General features: G+C 40.5%; 1 pseudogene across 1 annotated transcript; it reads right to left on the bottom strand.

The window, feature by feature from the left end:
• Nucleotides 1–948: 948 nt before the first annotated feature.
• On the bottom strand, nucleotides 949–24666 carry LOC311487974 (nectin-1-like; annotated as a pseudogene). The gene is made up of 8 exons (XR_014699936.1): nucleotides 24542–24666; nucleotides 18705–19043; nucleotides 18319–18615; nucleotides 16595–16688; nucleotides 12445–12602; nucleotides 11207–11312; nucleotides 10992–11082; nucleotides 949–10729 (listed from the first exon to the last, which is right to left on the bottom strand). The product of XR_014699936.1 is annotated as a nectin-1-like (transcript).

The following is a 24666-nucleotide window of genomic DNA, read 5'->3' as shown; positions in this document are numbered from 1 at the left end:
CTTGTGTGCCTGTTACAGTCTGTATACGTTCTCCATGGACACTTTTAGATAGTCATAACATTTAAGGCATGATAACTTGTATATACTTACTTATATTTTGTATTTTGTATCTTGTTCTGTTTCTGTTTTTTGCTCTTTAAAATGTCTGTACTTGCACGTTAGGCTGCTCACTTGTGCCTTAAATTGCCCCCCGGGGACAAAAAGTTTTCTGAATCTGAATCTGAATCTAGCTTGGAAAATGAGGGACCCGTCGGTTCATTTTGACCTAACTTTATTTCCATTATAACAAATCTTGATTGTCCCTTCAAAGGACAAGTGGTTACAGAAAAAGATTTATTGTGATTAATCAACATTACATTTTTAGCTCTGATTGATAAATCGTTCATAGTGATATATCAATACACATACAGCATTTTCCCATCATATTCAAATGAGGTGGAGGCTAATTTAGACTGTTGCTAATTGTGTTTCATCCTCTACATTTGTTTTTTTATCCTTCACATTTCTGGTCTCATATCACAGTTGTCTCTCTCATACACTATTTCCTGGTTTCTTCTCTCGGTGAGTTTGTCGCCCTCTGCCTCTCGTTCCTGTCTCTTCTGTCTCTCACTCTGCTCTCCTCTCTTCTGATTTTCTGTTTTTTTTTTTACATACACTGCACTTATTGTCAGAATCCAGGTTTTGTAAATATTTATTCAAATTTATGTTGAGGAAACAGTCAGAGCAGAGAGCTCCGGGTCAGCAGCTTGCCTGGCAGGGGCATAGCACCAAATTCTGGGCCCAAAGGAATAACAACCATTCAGAATTTCTTAGTTCGGTTCCCTTTACTTCCAAAATAACTGCTGCAAATAAATAATTTTACATTAACAATGGCACCAAACATGAAAAGAAATAAATATATATAATATATATATATATATATATATATATATATATATATATATATATTCTACTGAAATGCATTTTTGATTGAACCATCATACAAAAATATTGCACACATTAGTCATTTATATAGGCCTATGTAGCACTGGAACATTTAAAATTCAAAACTCTATTTTACCTTTAAAAGAGGTCTGATGAGGCACAATATAATAATTCTGTACATAATTTGACAACTCTGTGAACATGAAAATATACAAACACTGAGATTGTGTTTTTTTTTTTTCTAATTGCAGTTTCACCAACAGATGTCGCCCTTGGCCTATGATCCTCTTTGATGCTTCCACCAAGTAACTTGCAATTGTAGCCATTTTCTTTCTTGTTAATGCTGTACACATTCTGCTACTGTGCAAACCTTTGTTTATTGTTGTACTGTATTAAACAAACAGACTGATAATAAATAACTACTAATAACTAATAAATAATTTCTCAGTCTTTGCTAGCTGTTCGTGAAATTTTGTGCTCGTGCGCTCGTTTGCTCACATCCTGTGCATCTCCTTGGGGCTAAGCCCCCCCTGTCCTGAAAACCCAGTGACGCCTCTGTTTAGACATATTTTATTTGTTATTTATACTAGTAGCCTATTGTGATGATTTTTCACGACCCAGATTTTTTGGTGCCCCCCCAGGCACTTGGTGCCCTACGCGCAGTGCGTGATGTGCATGTGCGGAGCGCCGGCACTGGGTGTGAGTGTGAATGGTTGTCTGTCTCTCTGTGTTAGCCCTGTGATGGACTGGTGACCTGTCCAGGGTGCACGCCACCTCTCGCCCGATGACAGCAAGGGATAGGCTCCAGGCTCCAGACCCCTATGATATGCTAGTGCTATTCCCTGTTGAGTCCGGAGTTACCTGTTATCATCATCCGGGATCTGTAGATTGACCTACTAACCTCTGACCTGGATGATGTCATTTCTGAGCTCCGCGCGCACCCGCAATGGTCGGCTTGTTTACCTGTAATTTGCTACTGCTAGTTTTTTGCTACATGGCTGAATATTTTTCCGATTCTGAGGTTATGGATGACGACTTTGTTTATGATGGACGTCATTACCAAATTGAGCCAGAGTATATGAATGAGGAGCACGTTGAGAGGAGGATGCGGAGGAAGAGAGAGGAACAGCTGGCCAAAGCATAACAACCGCTGTAATAGATAACTCTGGACTCAACGGGGAATAGCAATAGCGTATCATAACAAAATATTGGTGAAATGAACTAGTTTTGCGGCAGATACCGCGTTATTTAGAGGCTGCGTTTCGGTGCCCAGATCACACAATATATTGATACACGTGGTGCTCCACTGGATCTAAATATCACCCGAACGACTCCAAATGATATCAAAGTTATATGGGTGAGTTAACGATCGTATATGACAGAAATAAGGTCCACGTTGTAAAAAACGGTAATTCCCCTTTAATGAAAACTTACAAACCAAAACTTAAGGTGCTGCGGGTAAGGTAGGGTAATTAACACAAACACAAATCAAAAAAGACACTGGTGAAGGCCAGAAAAACAAAGGAGAGAACACAGGAACACAACGAGGAGCCAAACTGGTTGACGTCACAGAACAATGGAAACATAGCAGACAACATGACACGAACAAAGGCAATGCGAGGGCCATATATACAGGTGGGCAAAGGAGTGACGAGACACAGCAGTGGCAGCGCCAGGGAGAAGCTAGGTGGTGCTGTAGCTCCCCCTATAATAGCCATAGCACCCGCCCAGCACCCCAAAGAAATGTCAGTGATTTTTTACATTTATATCATCATCAATTTAAATCTGACAACACTGAAGGAAATAACGTTCAAAAGGCTGCATTCGCCTGGTTCAATAACGAGAGATCAAGTCAGAGTGCAGGATTAACATTTACTGCAGTAACATGAGTGAACAAAGCATTTCAGCAGTCTAGGTGTTGAGAGAGACAGATCCATATGGATTTAGAGCCCAGGGGGATGAGGATTCAGTGATGAGGAAATTCTCCATGTAGGAAAGAACGCTAAGGGTGGATCTTGCCTCCTCTTGGCACCCTTGGCTTCATTTCTTAATAGTTGCACTTGCAACCCTTAGCTCAAATGACAGCTTGTGGTCTCCTGCTATAGTTTTGTTTGGGGACCTTTATTTTCTTAGTTGGGAAAGACGCCCATTCTTCTTCTGAGGTCAGGAGACTGAAAAGTGTAGAAGAGCTGCTGTAGGCGCTGATGTATTTTCGCAATGTTTTGTTTTGGAAATCTCATGATTTAATATCCAGTAAAAACAGAGATCAGAAAGCAATCAACTATTTATACAAAGACGGTAAAAAATTAATTAAAATGCTGATGACACATCCTACGCTTTGGGGTGTATACTAATTATCATCCAGTGAAAGATTTACTACATTTTTATAAGTATGAATGCCCCCCCCCCCAGCTCTAGCTCTGCTCTGCTTCTCAGCTGTGTGGGCGGTGCCTGACTGTGGACCACCACCTCACATCATAGATGCTGGAGTACCTGACCAACAGATCACAGTATGTGAGGACACAGGACTGTGTATCTGACAAAGCTGTCTGCAGCACCGGAGCGCCACAAGGAATTGTCCTGGCTCCCTTTCTTTTCTCCCTCTGCACCGCAGACTTCAGACATCTTTTGGCAAGCTGCAATCTTCATAAATTCTCATATGACTCTGAAATCTCTTAATTACAGAGAAAGACTGTTTACATATCCTTTATTCCCTCATTGTGCAACATGTCAAACTGTTCTACACACATATGTATGATTTCTATTGTATTTCATTGTCTATATTTTGTACTTACTTAATGTTTACTTCTTTTATCTCCTGTGTGCACTGTCTTCAAATGTCCGCTGCGGCAATGCTGCAAATGTCCCTACTGTAGGACAAGTAAAGGATTATCTTACTAATACCATTAATAGAGAATGCTATGAATGAAGTGAAACATACAATAAATAGGATGTAATGTGCAGAACAAACACTAGATATACTTGCATGAACAGAGGGTGTGTTTTGTTTTTGTCTTTTTTTTAATTATAAAGAAAGACACAAATAAATATAAAACAGAGATAAAGCAAAACACAGTTATGTAAAAAGTCTTAAATGTAACACTACCCATATGACATACTGCTAAACAATATTAAAACACACTGTTAATCATTTAATGCTCTAAGATTAAAATAAGCAAAAAGCTATCTCACTCATAATATCCAGTGTTGGAGTAATTAGGCGCAAACTAATGAACATATCTTGATTGAACAAATCACTAAAACCTAAATTTGTACCGCAAGACGAAACCTGGACATTATATAAATATACATATCAGATTCAACTGTGAGGTACTGAAGCCAATCCAGTCCGTTTACTGGGAGGTAGAAGCACCTTCGTTTATGTTGTTTGTTTGAAGAATGTCTTTTACAGACTATTAAAATAACTATTAAGGTGCTTTGTACCGTAGTAATAAACTGGTCTTGGCTGTACAAATCCAAGAATAAAGATAAATAAACTGACAAAATTAAAAAAAAAACACTCACAACAGAAGAAGCAAAAAATGAAATGTATAAAAACCGAAAAACAAACAAACTGTTACAAAGCAACTAAAAGATAAAGCATAATTCGACAAACTAAGCCAAAAAGTAAAAAAAAAAGGATGAAATACCAAATACCTCCCTAAAATCTACCAATGAACAAACAGCACACTCTTAGGACTGTCTACTTAGCATCAGCTGATTCAACCACTTCCCATCCCATCCCATCCCACTTTTATGCCCAGATACATATTTTTGTGTTCAATTAAAACATTAATATCTCTGGTTTTACGTGGTCTATCAATGTCGAACTAAAACTCGCACAGAGTTTCAAACTACACTTTTGAGTGAAGATAAAAGCACATGACCAGCATGACCCAGCAAAGGTTAAAGGACCTAGCATATTTAAGGTGTTAAAATCCAGTTGTAGTATACTGTATTTATAAAGAAGAAACACTTTTGACCTAGTGTTGGTTGTAGTTATAAATTAAACTTATTTATTCAGTCATATAAAAAGCCTTCATGTCAGTTTCAGCCAAGAGGGAAAGCAAATATTGTACCTGCTCTTAAAAGGTTAAAGCATAACGTGTGTTTACTTGTGTTTTTGTCGGTAGCTTTGTTTTCAGACCTTGGTAGCGAGGATGCTTTAGACGGCGCTCCCATTTGGATCCTGCTTTATTACTGCTTCTTAAGAGTTCAAGTTTACATTGACATTGCCACAGAAACAAAGTATGTAAGTCAAACAAATTCAACTCATGGGACTTGGCATGGGACAAAATCATAAAAAAGGAGAATGCAAGGAATGTAAGGCTCATTGGTCAATGACTGATTAGATTACATTTTAAACATGCAATCATGGTCCCCAGAGAATGAGTCTGTGTTTTTCAAGTGAAGCCATGTGGTCCCCTGATATTTCCTCATATTTCCTCTATTTGAAGGTTGTTATTTTTTGGTACAGAGTGAAATGTCTTGACAATTAGACTGATTTTAATTGTATATATAATTCATCAAGCATTGGGTTGTTAATGCCCTGATAGGAAACATGTTCACAAGGGTTTGCTGATTGCTTGTGATGACGTGACTATAGTAGTGACTGCTCGTTTTAAAATATGAAGTATGATGGCTGAAGTAGTCAGATGTTAGCATGGGCTGAGACGGTGAACACGGCAATCATTTTAAACAATAACATATTAGGACAGTGAGTTGTGGGACTGTGAGGATAAAAGCAAGGCCTCTGTATAAGCTCACAGAGCTTCCTGTGGCCTGTTGTCTTAACTGACAAGGAAAGATGGTCTAACCACACGTGCACACTGAGGACCTGGATGTCTGTTTCTTTCTCAAAGTTGGTGGCCAAGGAACAAGACAAGATGTTCTTTCCGTAACTTGAGTACCACAGAAGTTCATTTGACCGCTGATGATCTTGCAAAAGTCAAAAAAAAATTTGCTGACTCTGACTGTGTTATTATACCCACAACAGTCCGTTATAAACCATAACAGAAACTGCTGGAGGATTTAATTAACACTGTTGTTGTGAAAACAGGAGGAAAATATTCAAGTCAGATGTTTTCAGAAGGTAATCAACTATAACTGTGTGTGGTCAGTATGACTGTACATTTATAGCATCATGTACAGTTGAGTAGATTTGAGGTGCATGTATAAATAATAATAATTAAAAAAAAGTACACACACGCGCGCGCAATAATCGGCCGCAACATTAAAACCACCAAGCAGTGAAGTAAATCACGTTGATGATCTCATCACAAGGTCATGTTCTCCTGGGAAACCTAAGCACTGGCTTTTATGTGGATGTTATCTTGATAGGAGCCAGCATCTACACTTTGTTCTATGCTGAGCACGCCCTCATGGAAATGGACAGGTGGTTTTCCTTACATCCTGGAGCTATGTGTGCCCAAGGTAAAAGATGCACACATACTCAGTCATGCATATAATGCCAAAGAAAACATGATCCATCAGTTCAGGCCACATTCTCTCATTGCTCTGTGGTTCACAACTGAAGCGCACGTGTCCATTATAGGAGCTTTCAGCTGTGGACAGAGGTCAGCATGGGCACCCTGACTGCTCTGCGGCTATGCATACAAAACTGCAATGCAGAGTGTATATTGGCACCGTTTTTGCTGCCTCTAACAGAATGACATGTTTGCTTTCTGTCTAATGTATCACACCCACAGACAGGTGCCACGACCATGAGATAATCAGTGTTATACACTTGAGTGATTATGACCAGATGGTCCTAATGTTATGGCCGATTGGTGTATATTAGTACAATATTATAAAGACAAAGGCCTGTATAATATTGTGAAAGGACAGACCTTTGTGAACACCGAGGGAATAAAATATCTACAATAACACAATGATGTTCAGTATCACACATCACACAATCAGTTTGGCTCCCAAATTAGGGCACCAACCAACAATTATGTTTATCAATCGATTATTTTTTCAATTAATGCATCAACTATTTTTTGAGTAGTAGATTATTCGTTTGGTTTTATCCAAGCATAATGATAACATATTTGAACACTGTATCTATGAATGAAAAAGACACTTAAAACTAGACATTTTACCAAATAATACTATTCAAAAAAAAGTTCAGATTTATAGAATGTAATTAGGATGTTAAAATGTTTTAACTTGAACTCCTAGAAATGCATAACATGCAAGTCTATGAGTGAGGAAACACAGCAGACACAGACAGAACGTGGAAACTCCACATAGAAAGACCCCAGCCAGGCAACAGAACCAAGAACCTTCATGCTGTGATGCAACACTAAAGGCGGCTTCTGCTAGAAAAATACTATTGATTGTATCATTGATTGTGTTCTCTGCTCTCCTTCAACTTTAGACTAGTTACACATAGATAGACTTGTATAACAATGACAGCCGGTCAGCCGGTCACTCACTCCCCCCGCCCTACACCAGACCTGGACAGTATCTTTGGTGCAGCAGGTAGTATACAGCACACACTCACACATACATTCCCAAACACAAGCAGTCAGGGAAACACAGTTTATCCTAATTTGGTCAGATTGGATCTTGCATGCTACTCAGGTGCTACTCAAAATGCGGCACTTCATGACATATTACCTCATCCGAAACATGCTGAAAAAGTCACTCATGCGATTACAAAGGAATCAAGAAAAGTGAAATGTTCTATACTAACGAAGGTTTCTCTTCCCCCAGCAAAATCTTCTATCAAAGGGAGGTCATCTGCTTCCATTGCAAGCGAACAGGCCATCTTGGGAGGGAGTGTCTGGCTCCAGCTCCAGCTCCGGCTGTGGTGTGGCGGGGACGAGGAGCCTGGCGAAAAACAGGTAGGTTGCGGGAAAGGCAACCGCGGAAGCTATTATAAGCGCGAGGAGTATAAACAACCCAAAACTAAACTAAAACAAGGTCATGCACAGAAGCCCACAAAGAAACTGATTCAGACACCGACACAGACTTTCACTATGAGAACACTATGAGTAGGACAGAAACCTTACATTGGAAATAAGCAGCCAGGACGTTGTGTTTCTCTGTGTTTCAGGAGCATGCAGAATAGTGCTAAAATCATCCACATTTGCATGTCTAACGACAAGATGGTAGTTCAATCAACTACAGGACACAATGTTATGGAACCTCTAACAGCGGCAACAGCCGTTTTCGGTCCAGTGTCAGGGCTATCCACGAGGATTAAAATGGTCATTTCTAAATCCTGTCCTGTATATTTACTAGGCAGAGATGGTATGAAGGCCTTGCAGATAGCTGCAGCACGAGCACACACAGGAATGGTAGCAGAAAGGTTACGTAGGAACAATGAGGTCTTTGTGCAAAGTGATGTGAACACGCTACTGGTATGTCGAACCAAATAAGAGGGGGCCCTCCTCAATCACTGCAGATGTGCTAAAAGAAGCAGAACAAACAAATGCAGATCCGGCAATGAGCTACTGCCAGCAAGTGAAGTGACCAGACAAAAAATCCAAAGAGCCAAAGTATCACCTCACAGTAACCAATCTTTACTGGGACAAACAGGGCAATGTGGGAGCAGCTGTCAAGGGACCAAATGAACAGGACACGCTTTGTTCCTCACATTGGCCTTGAAAAAACAACATCTAGTCAACGGTACGGTGCGCATAGAACACAATGATACAATCAGTAGTATTTTTCTATCAGTTTCCACCTACCTCGAGCATAGCACTGACTGGAATTTACATCATCTAGTTCTATGAGTCAATTAGTGCAGAAATAATCTGCTTGCAGATTGTGAATGCACAGGAAAGCAGCACTGCCATGTCAGTGATTAGCATCTGCTCGAAAACCTGATCACACTCCCAGCCTCTCAGCACCAGCCAACCATCAGCCTAAATTCATTGTAATAGTCCAAACAGTCAGGGCTCAGCTACAATTTCACCTCTGGGTCTCTGTTTAATGACTGTTGACGTTTCAGTAAGTGTTTTTTCATTGAGACATGTCGACGCATTCTATGCACATGGACGTGTTTATGTCATCACTGATGTTGGCCTTAACCAGTATCATGTGGTTAATAAATAAATAAATATATATCTATATCTATCTATATATATATATATATATATATATATATATATATATATATATATAGAGAGAGAGAGAGAGAGAGAGAGAGAGAGAGAGAGAGAGAGAGAGACAGAGAGAGGCTGCTAGGCTCTGGGAGTTGTCTGATTGTGGTCTAAATACTGGGGCAGGCAGCTCACACTCTTCTCACTCTACAGTGAGAAAAGTGTGAGTGTGGCTACAGTTTTATTTAAGTTTCATCAATAAATTTGAATTTGACTTTAAAGAAACGTGTGGTCTCAACATTTTGTCCCTCCTCTGAGCCAGGTCTTTAGTTTCTTCCTTTCCTCTATTCTGATCCTTGCACTCACTGGTTCCCATCCTAAGAGTCTCCTGAGCTGTGTTTGATAGCATGATCTCAGTGAGAAGCCTGATCTCCTGTGTGTCCAGAGTATATGATTGATTCAACTGATGCTAGTCGTGTTTGTCCTGCTTCCTTCCAGCTAGCTTTGGCAATTGTAAGTATTTAGATGCCATATGCCTTTATTTCATTCACGAGGGTCTGCGCTTTTCCTGTAATATGCATTGAGCTCACATTTCATGTTCCAATCTTTGCCATAGTCTTGTCCCTGCACAGGGCAGTGCCTGAACCATTCTTGGTCTGATCCCTCCCCTGAGACCTGTTTGCCGAGGGAGAACCTACCAGGAGCACCAAGCTCCAGACAATATAGCTCTCAGGTTCGTAGGGACACGCAAACTTCTCCACCATGTTAAGGTGATGGCCCATGGAGAGGAAGAGTACGAGCCAGGCAGTGTTGCATTCATTTTTCACCAAGTTCTTGTGTTGATGTCTGGCCACTGCGCAAAGCAGGGATGCGTCTTTAGACATAGTTGTTTAAGAACTGAGAAGCTACTCATTGCACCAGATGGGGTTAAATAACTTGTTGCCAGCTTGTGTCGATTGAGACAAATGGAATTGACTTAAACCATGAACAAACATGAAGCACCAGGGTGTTGGCTCTGGATTGTGGCCATGTGTTGATTGTTATAATATTATGGTTAGGAACCACTGATTATAACGGATTTAACAATAATTATACCCAGAGATAAGAAGAGAGTCGTGGTGCAACTGTGACTACCACACCTACAGCTCCACCCAGTACAACCAGACAGGCAACCACAGATATGCCGCCAAAATACAGTGTGTAACACTTCTATGGAAGGGTACACTCAGGGTCTGTTCATACTAACAGTGAGGTGTAAACACTGAGAAATAAGGACTTTACTGTTCTCATCATATACTATAGATTTATAGTATATGATGAGAACAGTTGCTACGTTTCTGGTTAGCATGCACATTACAGGCCTCTGTGGTTGTGAGCATTTAAAATGGTTGATGTTAAGGCACATACAGACTCCCCCATCTGTTTGCAACAGAAGTAGGGTTAAGGCAGGTGGAAAAAAGCGGCACAGACAGTTGCTCCAGAAGCCACATCCTGTAAATCAGCAGTAACAATAAAAGTCAGTTGACCATAATTTGCCCCACGCTTGTCATTCTTCAGTCATTTGCAGTTGCTTCTGATGTGACACTAGTAAGTAATATGAAAGCATGGGTATAAACTTAAACACAACAGCTGTCCTTGCTTCCCAACTGCTTACTGAACAGTAGACTCACAAACATTTATTTCGGATTCTCCAGTTTTCAGCTGTCAAACTCTTGTCTATCTTGTTGCTCCTGCAGCTGTCAAACACGTTCCTGCGGTCAAAAAAAAAAAAAAGAAACAAATTAATTGAATCTGCTGAGTCTGAGAATCTTTGTAGATTAGAGAAAGAATATTTAAAAACAGTAGTACACTGAAACAGAACACACTACAAAATTAATTTTACTGTTCAATATAACACACCTATACACATGTAGTATTCATACATAACATGTTTTTATGGCACAGGTTAAACTTTGAGGGAACAAAACAGAGCTGTGATACATTTTAACAAATTAACTGTAATCTTTCCTTTACCTCTGCTGCTCCAACATCACTTGGAACAGCATGTTCTGCTCCATCATCACTTGGAGGAGATGTTGGCACAGCATGTGTGCCCGCTTCTGCGCTACATAATAAAACACCAATAAATATACAACAAAATATTCACATAGCATGAGCAGCATGCATTTGTGTACTACGCAGCACTGTATGTTAAGCCTAAATGTACGGAGGGCGACTGTAGTTGGTACCTTGGTGGCGTATTCTTGCGTTTATGAAGGTACCACACTGCTGCAAAGGCTACAATGTTCAGGGAAAGCAGAAGACCAAATAAGGTCCAGCCAGCAGCGTAGAGGCCTGAAGCACAAAAAAACACAAGAATAAGGAAAACATTCAGATGAAAATACTGAATCATCAGTGTCATTGTTATGAGAAGCGGTTCTTCCCGTCTCCTCCTGGTCACCCCTCACTTGGCCTGCTGAGCACATGAATGTCAATTTTTCCCCTGCTCTTGCTTTCAGTTTAAAATAAAACACACTTTTTTTGAACCCCCAACTGTGGTCTGGCGTTCCTGTTGTTTGTTACGTGTCTCGTGAGACGTTTTAGGAAAAAGACCAGGTTCTCTGTAGGTTTTCTTTCTCAGTTCTCTTTGTTGAAACCGTAGACTGCAGTTATTAACTGTACTTTGGGGAGATTTTGGAGATTTTTTTTTCTTGGTTATTTAGTTTTATATCACAAACTACTTTGGCAACGCCATGTAAATGTTACTGTACAGACAGGTCCTGAAGCACAAAAAGCACCTGACACATGAACTTACAGGAACAGAATATTTCACAAGACAGAACGTGCTTAAGGTTTTAAAGAGTTGAGGTCAGAGTTATCTGGGATGGGGTGTGTTGGCAGCAGACTCAACATCTGCTATCCAAGAGATCTATATCTCCATTTGCTCTGTGTGGTCATCTCAGCCTAAGATGTCTTGAATGCCTCTATAGGGAGGATTTCAGGCATGAAGCATGCTCATGTTTTATAGCAGACTTTGTCAAGACAAGCATGTTAACATCTTTTCAAGTGACCATTGAAGTACACTAAGCAGCTTAAACATAACACCAAAGAATTCTTTGCTTGGACCGATGGCATGGAGGAAAAGAATGTGCTGGAATTTAAAGCGCCAAATACGCCTTTTGCCAAAGGAAGCAATGGAAGACATGTTCATATGTGTAGGTCAAACCATACTCTTTTAGATTATTTTATTTGACAAAAAAAAGCTATGTATAAATTTGGTTTTCAGCAATTTCAGATTCTGCCCATCCAAACCGAAACAGGGGCAGCATTGTTGTCAAATGTTTTTGCTTTAGATGTTTCTGAATAAGACACCAGATGCTGACGTCATCATTTTAAGCATCACGTATGTCCTTAGATGCAATAGACAAGTCCAGAACAAACATATCAACAAGTATTTGACAATCTACACATCCAACTCAAATCTTACCAAAATCCATATACACGTGGAGCAGACCTCCACGTTTCTTTCCATATGCGTTGACAGCTTCACACTCGTAGAGGCCATTCAGATTAGAGGTCTTCCTCACAAACTGCAGAGTTGCACCCTGCACTTTAATATCAGACTCAGGCAAAGACTGGCCAGACCTGGAAGAGACAAATGAGGGTCAACATAAAATGTACAAAGACTAACAGGAGAACATGTTACCCAAGTGTTAAGATGACAGTTTGCTGTTCCAGGGTAGATTTTTTTATTTTGCAGCTATGGGCAGAGAAAGGCTAACTGTTTCCCCCTGACTGGAACTAACCAGATGCTGGTAAATGATTAATTTGAATGGGGAGATAGTATGGGTATTATCGCTCCAGTTATTTACCATTCCAAGAACTTCATTTTTCTGTGTTCCACCCTCCCATGTGGTGTGAGTAGGAAAAGGTTTCACTAATTCTAATATCACACCACAATAACACATTTTCTGACACCAGGCACTGATACTCTATAAACGAGCACTTTGCAAGGTTGTTAAGAAAGACTAACATTTAAAACATTCAAAAAAGAAACAGAATTATTAACAGAATGTGAAGAAATAATAGCTACAATTTTTGTGAAAGACATTTTTCTGTTGTGTGGCACAGATATCATGTGACATTAGCATTCAAACCAGCTAACACGGGGCTCTTCTACTATCACATGACACTGACTCAGTATCCAAAAAAGGTTTAAAAACAAGGCAACTGGACTTGTAGAGTTTTTTGAGATGACGTTTCAGCACTCATCCGAGTAGCTTCTTCAGTTCTAGGGGACTGGTGGGAAGTTGAGGTTTAAATTGGAAACTCCCTGTCCTCTTTCCCTATGAATGGTGCTCTAATGATCCTTGTCCGCCAGAGGCTCCAGTGTCAAGGTGTGAATGGGGCTGAAACATCCTGGGGACGGAAGTTAAAACTGTATTATAAGATCTGTATAAGAAGCTACTTGGATGAGTGGTGAAAAGTCTTCTAATAAGGCCAGCTGCCTTTTTTTAAACCTTTTTTGGATATATCATGACCTGGGTGACTAAGAACCTTCACAGATACTGACTCAATATGACTCTGTATCCCAGAAATGACAAGATAAACACTGACACATTTATCAGCTCAAGAGTCAAACAACACGAGGTAAGAGGATTCGGCCACAAACATGACTCAAAGAGAACACTCTCCGTTTCAGGTGTTCATAGAGAGGCTAAACAACCCGTTACAGTAGGTTTTATGGCCACGTAAGATAGAGCAACACTAAATATTTAAATACTCAAACAGCGCAGTAATCCCAGGAATTCTCCACATTTAAGAATCTGCAGTAAACTGTGGACACTGATGCAAGAAGGACTGTTTTGCTGGTGAGTACCATATCAAACTGAACTCACTATCAGATGAAACTACCAAAGTGCGCATACAATTATCTCCAATTTCCCCAACTACTGACACATTAATACACTAGAAATAATAATCTAACAGTAACATTCCTGTGTGTCTATTTGTGCTCCAACCAACTGCAGTATTTCATTTTAATGACCATTATTCAGTTTAACTGTGCATTTACTTTCAGTGTGAACTTAACATGAGAACAACCAACTCTGAACAATAAGCAGTTGTACGAAACCTCTGGAACCACCTGACTACTTGATGATTTATTTAGTGGCCACTCGTTTAATGGCTCTTACAATGCTTTTAGTGCTCAAAATCTGTCTGCCTGTGCCATCCCTCTGCTGGACTAAGACCTTTTATCTAAGATTCAAGAGCAACGTCAAGAGTGACTGTCCTCAGCCTTTTCCTTTCGCTGCTCTGAGCTCCAGCAGACAACACATCCCTCCAGTTTCCGCGAAACCTCATCATACTTGTTTTGAATAGATCTTTTCTTCTCAAATGACTTTTCAGTCATATTAATTTCTTCATACAAGCCAACTTTTCAGAAGAATTAATGTATTCTGTTTTAGACTGGACAACTGGGATAGCACCCATCGTGACCCTTCACAGGACAAGCAGTTGAATGAATGAATTTAATACACTGATATGACAAAGGATAATAGCTTCATAGAACTGAAAGGTTATGTTACCCATGTGCAGGGTGGTAGGATTTATAGCTTTAAGTAAAGCATGTTTATAGATAAACATGCTTTGGAAAGACGGTTGAAAGAAATCTGTTTAGTCTTGTCCGTTTAGTCTGAGTAACAAAGGCGTGCATGGCTCAGACCAAATACAGACTTTAGTTAGACATATGAAGCTATGAATCACAAGAGTCTCAGGCCAATTTGCTTGTCCAAGTATGGCTAAAAAATTTTCCTATTACTTACTTTTAAATATCATTGCATGTCAAACTAAATTGACCACATAATATCTATGAGTAGAACCTGATCATTTCATTTTACTCTTTATTTTTATACCTGCCTTTGCCTTGGCCTTACAGCAGAACTAGTATGCCTCATTAACAAGTAGGGTTTTTGATCTTCATTTAAATAAGTGGGTGTGGTCAGTTATATAGTTATATAGGTCAGTTATATAGTTATAAATGATACAAGTATCATATAACGAGATTGCATGGTCAGACATGGAGGGTTGGTTGCACTCGCGCGCGCCGCCACTGTGTGCCAACCTGACCAGTGCCTAACACCTAGCATGTTTTGATGATGGGAGGAAACCAGACACGGGGAGAACATGCAAACTCCACACAGAAAGGCCCCAGTCGCCCCGGGGATTCAAACCAGCGACCTTCTTGCTGTGAGGCACCAAAGCTACCCACTGTACCACCGTGCTGCCCAATCATACCTTTACAGCAGGGATGTCAAACATACGGCCTGCGGGCCAAAACCGGCCCCAGCAGAGGATCCGCTCTGCCCCTGCGGCATGGATTTGCAAGTTGCAAGAATTACATGTAAGACATTAGCTGCAATTTTTCAATAATTTTTCCAGTAAATTCCTATTTATGTGCTGAGAACCAGAACTGAGCAGCAGATGGCAGCAATGTGCTGAAATTACGATTTTCAATTTCTTATGTTTTGTAAAAGTATAGTTCATTAAATCTAAACATTTTCATAATGTACTTAATCGCACTAAAACCCTCGAATGAAAATACGTTTGACACCCCTGCTCTACAGTAACATGTGATGAGTCTCAGAGTTTAGCAACTGCTAAATCACATGGTAGAAGGCGAAGAATAAATATCACAACAAAATCACTAGGGAACCTGCAACGTTGTTGCATGGAACTGTCTGTCCACTGCACAGCCCTACTCTTTCTCTCTGCCATTCTCCTGCTCCATCTCTACGTTGTGTGTAATGTGTTGCTGCTGGCAGGGCCTGGCTGCGAGCGGTGGGCGGTGTTTGGTCACCTGGCGTCGCGGAGTCACGTGACGGTACAACAAACACAAGAGGGGGGAGGATGGGCAAAATGGGCTTGCTCTGCACTGCGACAGTCGCCTCTTTAATAAAACGAGAGAAACTGAAACTTGAGTATCGATCTCATTACATTGGTATCGATCAATCTCGATACCAACGTTGGTATCGAGATTATCGATATTTGGATCGATCCGCCCACCACTACTGATACAGTGGTGCAGTGATTAACATACATAATATGTATATACTCTATAATACTCTTTAGTCTTAAAAAAAAAAATATATATATATAAAAAAGGGGGAAAACATTGAAGATTAAAAAGGAATTCCTTGAGTTAGTGAATCCTCAGTATTATATTCATTCAGCTTATTATTTCAAGTCAAAGAAACATTCATGTTTAAAAGTGACTCTACATTTTTTATTAGGCAGATGCCATTAAACCACATAAACCATGAGTCTTTTCAAACTGTAATTAAGTAGTAAACCAGACTACTGACAATAACATTGGGCTTTAATTTTTACAATGTGGCCAAAAATGTGTGTAAATTTTAAATAATTTTCACCAAAGATACATTTTAGTGTATTTTCCAACTACGCACAGTCAAAAGCACAGAGAGGACATCATTCAAATTCCTTTCGCTGAAGGCACAACTGTTAGACCATTATGCAAAGCTTTGGAAAATGACAAAGCATACAGTGCTCCGAGATAAATCATGTAAATTCCATTGTTTGATTAATAGATTCTTAACTGATATTGTTATTTACTGCACCTGCTCCAAGTAAAATCTGCCTCTGGGTTGGCTTCGGTCACACACTCATATGAGTTTTCAGAACGTTGAACAATCATCACGTTCATGGGTGCGACTGGAAAAACAAAAAACAGGGAAAGGATGAGTTGTGTTATTTCTATAAGGGAGGAGACACTAATGATATCAAAATAAGGTTTAACATGAATGACTGGATCCTATCCCCTCAGATAAGCCAGTTACTCTTGTTGTTAAAGTCTTATGGATTAAACGGTAACAACCTGACACTGCTCTGTATTGGGTACTGATGTGTGCTGCGATCAGAATAACATATGCTGGTGTTTTTAAAGGCACTGTTGAATGTATGAATCCATTCATTAATCGAAGGGAAATAGCACTAGCGTATGATAACAAAATATTGGTGAAATGTTTCGCGGCAGATAATGCGTTTCGGTGCCCCAGCCACTCCCACTATGTGAACATACACAGATCTAAATATCTCCCAAAGGACTACAATGGAGGCTGTGAGACTACTGAACACTGGAGGACCCCTGTAGCCCCCAACCATATTTAGTAAGCTAATTTTATTGTATCTTTCTACTTTTTATTGTCTCTTCTACTGGCTTGCACCAGGACCAGAGGAACTAACTAACAACATGTGTTAAATTGACAACTAAATACTCCTTGAATCCTTAAATTATTCAATCAATACAGAGAAAAAAATATCGGTCCACATAAAGCCTGTCCAAACTATTCAACATCACTTTAAGTCCGGAAACACCCTGTCTTAAAGTGTTCCAAGGAGACATTCCTCATATGTCTGCCTTCCTGGACTGTTAATAAAAGACAGTTTGCAGACATGCAGCAGAGAGGGTGCCTTTAAGCACCTGCACTGTTCCAGGTTTCCACTAGATTTGAATGGGGATGTGGATGTGATAACAATGATAAAATGTAAATATGAAATGTAAATCATACAAGGAATGTGCTCCCTGCATCCAACCCATCCCTTTGTGCACACAGAGGAAATGTGCACATTTGGAGGAGAGGGCAGCCAAGCAACTGGTATGAACTAGTATTTGACATGTCATTATATGTCAAACACTTATGCAAAAATGAGAAACTTCGACATACCATGTCACAACCACAGTTGCTAGATTTTGTCTTTAGCAATCAGTTAAGAAATGACTTTGGTCTGCCAGGCCCCTTGTCTTAGTCTAGATGTCCTCATTTTGTCCTGACCCTCTCCCTCTTAACCTAGTCTTTGGGTCCCTTTCTGCCCTTATCTAGAAAAACAATGTCGAGTATAACAACAGACTGGACTGGAGGGACAACAGTGATGCTGTGTACAAGAAGCGTACGAGTAGACTTTACTGTCCTTTTTGCAGTAGACTCTTCTGTCCTTTTTGCAGTACCAGCAAAAAGGACAATGAAATTGATCCGAAAGGCAAAGAGTTGGAGACAATTGTCTCAGTGAGGGACAGGAGGACACTGGACAAACTGCTCCCTATTGTGGACAATCCATCACATCCACTACACCGAACTATAGAGGGACAGCAGAGCTCAATGTCCAACAGACTGATCCAGCTCTGTTCCCACAGTGAACGCTACAGGACTTCATTCATACCCTACTCTATCCAACTTTATAACAACTAATCTTTCTATAACAGACCTTTTAACAATACCTGTAATTATGTAAACAACAGCAAAATCCATAAGAATTCAGTGTAAGGCAGTATTTGTATACTCACAGTAGACTTGTATGTTGAAATTCAGGGTTTTTGCTTCAGGCAGGGCAGCTGCTCTGATGACACACTGAACTGACTGCTTGTTGATTTCTGTGGTAGGGACTCCAAACAGTGAGCTGGTTGTGGTAGTCGTACCATTGGCATGCTGGGTGGAGTTGGTTGTGACCCTCACTGCCAGGGTACCAGTGAGCCAGGTCACCTCAGCAGGAGGCTTGGAGCCGGCAGCCGTGCAGGTAGCAAGGGAAACTTCTTCATTACCCAAAGGTACATTATTACCCTTCAGGGTTGTGACTGGAGGCACTAGGATAGTCATCACACATGAAAACAGTCAATATGAAAGCTAAAAGGTAAAAACAACACAACATTTTAACTGTATAGTTTCATCATACCAAGCAGGTTCAGAGGTATCTCTGTCTTGTGATTTCCACTGGGGAACAAAGTAAAGATGCACGAGTAGCTGCCTTCATCCTTCAATTCAACACTGGACAACTGTAGAGATCCATTTTTGTCGTTAAAATTCCCAATAAACTTAAATCGATTATCACGTCCATTAACAAATTGGGGTCCATCTGATTGGATGGTAAGGAAATTGTCATTATCAGGTTTTCCCCTGGTTCTCCTCTGCCATGAAATCTGAGTCAGGGTCTCTGTGGTGTCGATGAGTATACAGGGTAAGATAGCAGTCCCTCCTTTCACCACACTCGTGCTTCCACCGATCACCTGGAGGGCTGTAAAATGCATAATATTGTATTAGGCTTTCATATCACCTCTCACCACTTTAATGTGCATGGCAACATTACAATAAAATGAGTTTGAAGTAGAATGTATGCATCAGCACCTGATAGTATTTTCACTTTCATCACGTCTAGCCTTGCTGCTTCTGTCAGCTCCTTCTTTTCATGCTGTGTCTATCTTAACATCGACATCAGTGATTCCCTCTCTTTCTGTCCGTATCAAGGGCAACTTTCACTGCAGCTTCTCCTACCATAGGCTTCCCATACATGTATGTAGAAGGGCAAAGACCGAGCCAAACCACAAAAATTTCTTAGCTTAAACTGGTCTTGACTGATTGTTGTGCCAAGGCAAAACAGCATTCATTCATTCATCTTCTGTAACTTTGGACTGTAGGAATTGTGAGTGAGAAGTTGATTTATTTTGACGATTAAAACAAGAATTAGATAGAGCCCTAAAACATTCTATTGCATAAATCAACCAATCAGGCATAACATTATGACCACATTCCTAACATTGTGTAGGTCTCCTTTGTGCCTCCAAAATTGTTGTGACTCATCAGAGAATGGACATGGGCCTTCTGAGGGTGTCCTGAGGTGTCTGGCAACAGGTGATTATGAGAATCTTTTAAAATATTCTGTCCTTGTAGCTGCACGTTGACTAAATGAAAAATATTTTAACAATTATCAACAAATGAAAGCTTTGAATATGAGTATACTGTGTGTGATAAATAATGTATCAGCTAGAGTTAATAATTAATGGGGTCATGCTGATGATAAATAGGAAGCTGCGTGGAAGCTGCGTGGAGTTAAGTGTATTATCTCACTCACTGGTGTCTTTTTTTCACTTTAATACCAGACATAACGGTGCATAAGGAAGTTTCCTGGGTCTGAGTTATAATCTGAGTTTTATGTAGTTCTTCGTAAATAACTATAAGTCAGGGCAGAGATCAATAAATAGCGCCCAAAATAATGCCTATGCCTTGCATACAGAGCATGGAACTGAGATTGGATCTGAAATCCTGGCTGGAGATGTGGCGTGAACACAGGTACTTAAAGTTGGCCACTTGCAAATGGGTTTCCCAGGTGGGATGTTCATGCAAGTTCTAAGTAGGACCTCTAACATCTGACCCTGACAGTCAGTCTCCCTTTAGCAAAGTGTTGCCACACTGAGAAACTGATCACCCCTTATGCCTTACTTGCTGAAGTCAAGCAGCTGAAGTAAAGTTACAATTTACAAAGTACTGGCGGCACATTTTTGGGAGGAGTCATTTTCTACTTTGAACTCAGTAAAAAGATGTTTAGGGCCAAATACAAGGATTGCTGATCATTGTATTGCCCTAAACATCTCAGAGATTCATTATCTAATCACTTAGTTTCTTTGGATGGCATTACCTTGGCCACCAGTACTACTGTGAAAAACCTCAGTGTTATGTTTGATGAGGATATGTACTTTAATTTGCACCTAAAGCAAGTAACCAGGACTGCCTTCTATCACCTGCGTAATATCGTCAAAATTAGGGACATCCTGTCTCAGAGTGATGCTGAAAAACTAGTTCGTGCATTTCTGTCTTCCAGGCTGGATTACTGTAAATCATTACTGTCTGGCTGTTGAAAAGCCTCTAATTGATTCAAAATGCCGCAGCAAGAGCACTGACAGGAATTATCAAGAGAGATCATAGTACTCCAGTTTTAGCTTCTCTTCATTGGCTCCATTTAAAATCTGGAATTTAAAATCCTCCTCCTTACATACAAGGCCCTTAAAGGCCTAGCTCCATCGTATCCAAAAGACCTCTGATAGAAAAGTATTGGGTTTAGTTACTAGATCTAGTAAACAGGTTATATTCATGTGCAATTAAGTGCCTTGTTGTTTAGAAAACCTATTAGTTCAAAGAGAGAGAGTATAGGAGGCCTGAGACCTTGTTGTTATCTCAAGGAAAATACTCCCTCCTTCTGGTGAATAGATAACATGTATTTGCCAGGCAGTATGATGTGTACTGAAGATAATCTATCACTGTGTATAAATACTGTTTCATTTTTCTGTTCTGCTCATAACCTTGAGTTGTGTGAGATTTTGTGCACTGCTTGAATAAAGAAACACTGACTTCTAGATCCTCATTGCAAGAGTGGTGATTCCTTTTTCAACCTCACAACCTCAGCGTACCATATTATCCCAACAGATCACTTCACTTCTCAAAGCACAGGCCTACTTGTGGCTCCTAGAATTTCAAAAAGTAGAACTGGAGGTAGCCTTCAGCTATCAGGCTCCTCTCCTGTGTAACCAGCTCCCAGTTTGGGTTCAGGAGGCAGACACTCTCTCATTTTTAAGATCAGGCTTAAGACTTTCCTTTTGATCAAGCTTATAGTTATAGGGTTGGACTGAACTATCCCTTAATTATGCAATAGGCCTAGGCTGCTGGGGGACGATGCACTGAGCACATGTCTTCTCCTTTCTCTCTCGCTCCAAGCTTCTATCGTCTCATTTATTTTCTTCGGCATTGATCTCTTGTCTTCTAATTTTCTTCTCTATTACTAGACATGCAATTCTGTGCTGCAACTGCTGTGTCCCTCGCCTTCAGGCTTGCTCTGGGGGTTTCAGGCTGGGTTTTAGACCGGCTTTTGTAAAACATCTTGAGGCAATTTCAAGGCATTCAAGGCGTATACATTTGTGGTGTCAGCCCAGAAAAGCCAGTATTGGTTAGGCACCAATGTGACCCAGATGACCTTGGATTATTTCCCCAGGACTTCTAAAACATTCTACTATGAAAACAAGAACATGTGACAGGAGAACAAGACTCAGTGTCCAGTGTTGTAAAATAATGTTTCTGATATTAATACACTAACATTCAGTGCTGGTACTGAGCCTTTAGAACATATTGTAGCCTTACTAACTGTATGTAGACCAGACCAGGAACCCCAACTCCATAATAATTATGGCAGCAGCCATCCCCAGCAGAATGCAGCCTGACACAGGCACACACACAAAAATGGTTTAGGAACAACTCAAAAAACATGAAAAACAGCACAAGGTGTTGACCTGGCCTCCAAATTCAGTATATCTCAAACAAATCAAGTATCTGTGGGATGCACTGGAACAAGCCTGATCCACAGAGGCTCCTCCCCTCAACCCACAGGACTCAAAGGCCCCAACTAACATTCTGTTGCCAGACACTACAGGACACCCTCAGAAGGCCCATGTCTGTTCCTTTGATGAGGCAGAACTATTTTGGAGGCTGTGATGGCTGCACCCATAGCCACAAAGTAAGAAAGAAACAAGAAAGAAAAGTCTGTAACCCACTGACACCTTCAGCTGTACCAACTCCCCAACGTCTCCATAGGAGGAGGATTTAGCTTAGTCTGGCTATTTATTTTCTTAGTATATAGAATTTTGATATTTCTTTGTTAATGGCTTTGTTTAAAGTATTTTCTGTTTTTTGTTAGATGTTAATTGTTTGTGTAGTACGCCTTAGTGATGTAAACCGTTTCTCAGTCTCCCCAATTGTGTCAATGTGGTGTGATCAATGGGAACTTCTGCAACAGACTTGGGAAGAACTTTCTGAAGAATATTTGATTTCTATTGTAGAAAGAATGCCAAGAGTGTGTTCACACTAAACTGAATCATTTTCAGTACAAAACTGGAAAAAGTGTGGTGTTCTAAAACTTTTGACCGGTAGTGTACGTTACAGTACAATAAATATTTATATGTCATGACGTGGCTCAGAGGAGGGACAAAATGTGGAGAACACGCACACGTTTCTTCCTACATTCTCGAAGCCACAATCAACAGGAAATAGACTCTCAGGCCCATGGGGGTTTAACATGTAGCTAACCGAAAACTGAAAGAACCAACTAATATAAATAGAGTCTTGAGGTGGTAAGGATGAAAACACATATTGACATTCATGAATATCATGAATAAAACAAACTCCAATAGGAGTTGCACCAAGTACTGCACAAAAAAGACATGAGGTAAAGACAGGGATGAATTGGTACATATTGTGCTCTTGTCCAGAAAATAAGCTCAGCAGCAGCGCTAAGAAATGCTGATGTTAAAGAGTCTGACTGCTGAGGGGACGAAACACCTCCGGAAGCATGCAGCAGTCTTTGGCTGAAGGAGCTTTCTAAAGTCCCAACTGTCTCTTACAGGGGGGAGAGAGAGGTTGTTCCTGATGTTTGACAGTTAGCCAACATCCTCCTCTCCCCCATCTGCTCCACAGAGTCCAGAGGACAGCCCAGGATGGAGCGAGTCCTCTTGATCAGTCTGCCCAGTCTCTTTTTGTCCCTCTCCGTGACTCCGCCACACCAGCAGACCACGGCGTAGAAGGTTGCCGATGCAACCACAGTGTCATAAAAGGTCCTGAGTAGTGTCCTACACACCTCAAAGGACCTCAGTCTCCTCAGCAGGTAGAGGTGACTTTGTATATCACAAATAGTTTGTGATATAAAATAATAAACTACTATGCTGTTTAAAATACAAGATATTGCACTGAATTATGAATTAGCAGCATTCTGAAGCTGTTTTCAAGTCTATTGGTCCTGCTTTTTAAGCTCCTGTATCTCCTCCCAGACGACAGGAGGGCAGACATTTCGTGTCCAGGGTGCGCACTGAACAAAATGTTCCTTGTTCTGCGACATTTTGAGCTTGCACTGTCCTCCAAAGAAGGTAACAACACTTTTACACCTGCTGCAGAGCAATGTTGGAGTGGTACAATATCTTGAGAGGATTTTCCGGCTCATTAGTTTTGCGATGTAGCCTTAAAAAGTGTGATCTCTGTAGGAACTTCATGACAGTAAATCTTGACTCTTTCTAATAACTTCAGATTACTGATCAACATGCTTGGACATGGAATTGAAGTTAAACCATCCACAACCTAACCATCAATGGTTAAACAAATAGCTATTAAAGTCTAGACCACATCTAAGGCATCAAAGAGTCAGTGACCCAGTGGGACATTTAAGAAAACACGTCCATAAAACTAAAACCGAGCTACGCTGTACACAAATACATCACATGTCCCTTCACATAGACCCTCCCACTACAGTGATGCTCACAGTTTTTCCTTGAAATGTGTTTTATCATTAAATCCAGATACTGTAAGGTGTGTGGCGCAGTCAAACACATCCACACATTTTGCAGCTATTTAAGACTGTCCCCCCAGATGACTGGGGTCATCTGGGGGGACATTATCCTCTCAACGTTGTTATAACAACAGTCACGGTTCAGCAGTCGCAAACATGCTCAGCGGAACAAAGACAGGAGATGACGTTTTACTATGCACACACTGTGCCATACTGTACGGTGTTTGAGTCTCTTATCAGCCCCATAAGCTCCCTCTGAGGCCAATACGTGACGTCTTACTATAAATGATCACAATGGTGCTGAAAATAAATTTAGAACCATTCACGTGTCAGGAGAACGTGTTTTTTCTCCATTCTTCATCATCTGTGTCGCACCTGCGCAAACAAGCAATTACGACGACAAATAAGCGATTTACCTTCAGCGTTTCTGCTCACCAGCACAACTGACAGCACCAACAGTAGTCCACGTCTCATGGAGAAATCACGGTTCAGGAAAAAGTTGCCCACGAAGGGCACACAAAAAAGACGCGGCTCCATCCAT

The sequence above is a fragment of the Chelon labrosus genome (genome assembly GCF_963514085.1).
Source record: "Chelon labrosus genome assembly, chromosome: 5".
NCBI lineage: Eukaryota > Metazoa > Chordata > Actinopteri > Mugiliformes > Mugilidae > Chelon > Chelon labrosus.
Note: the sequence above shows the minus strand (reverse complement) of the source record. Positions and strands in the feature narration are given on the sequence as shown.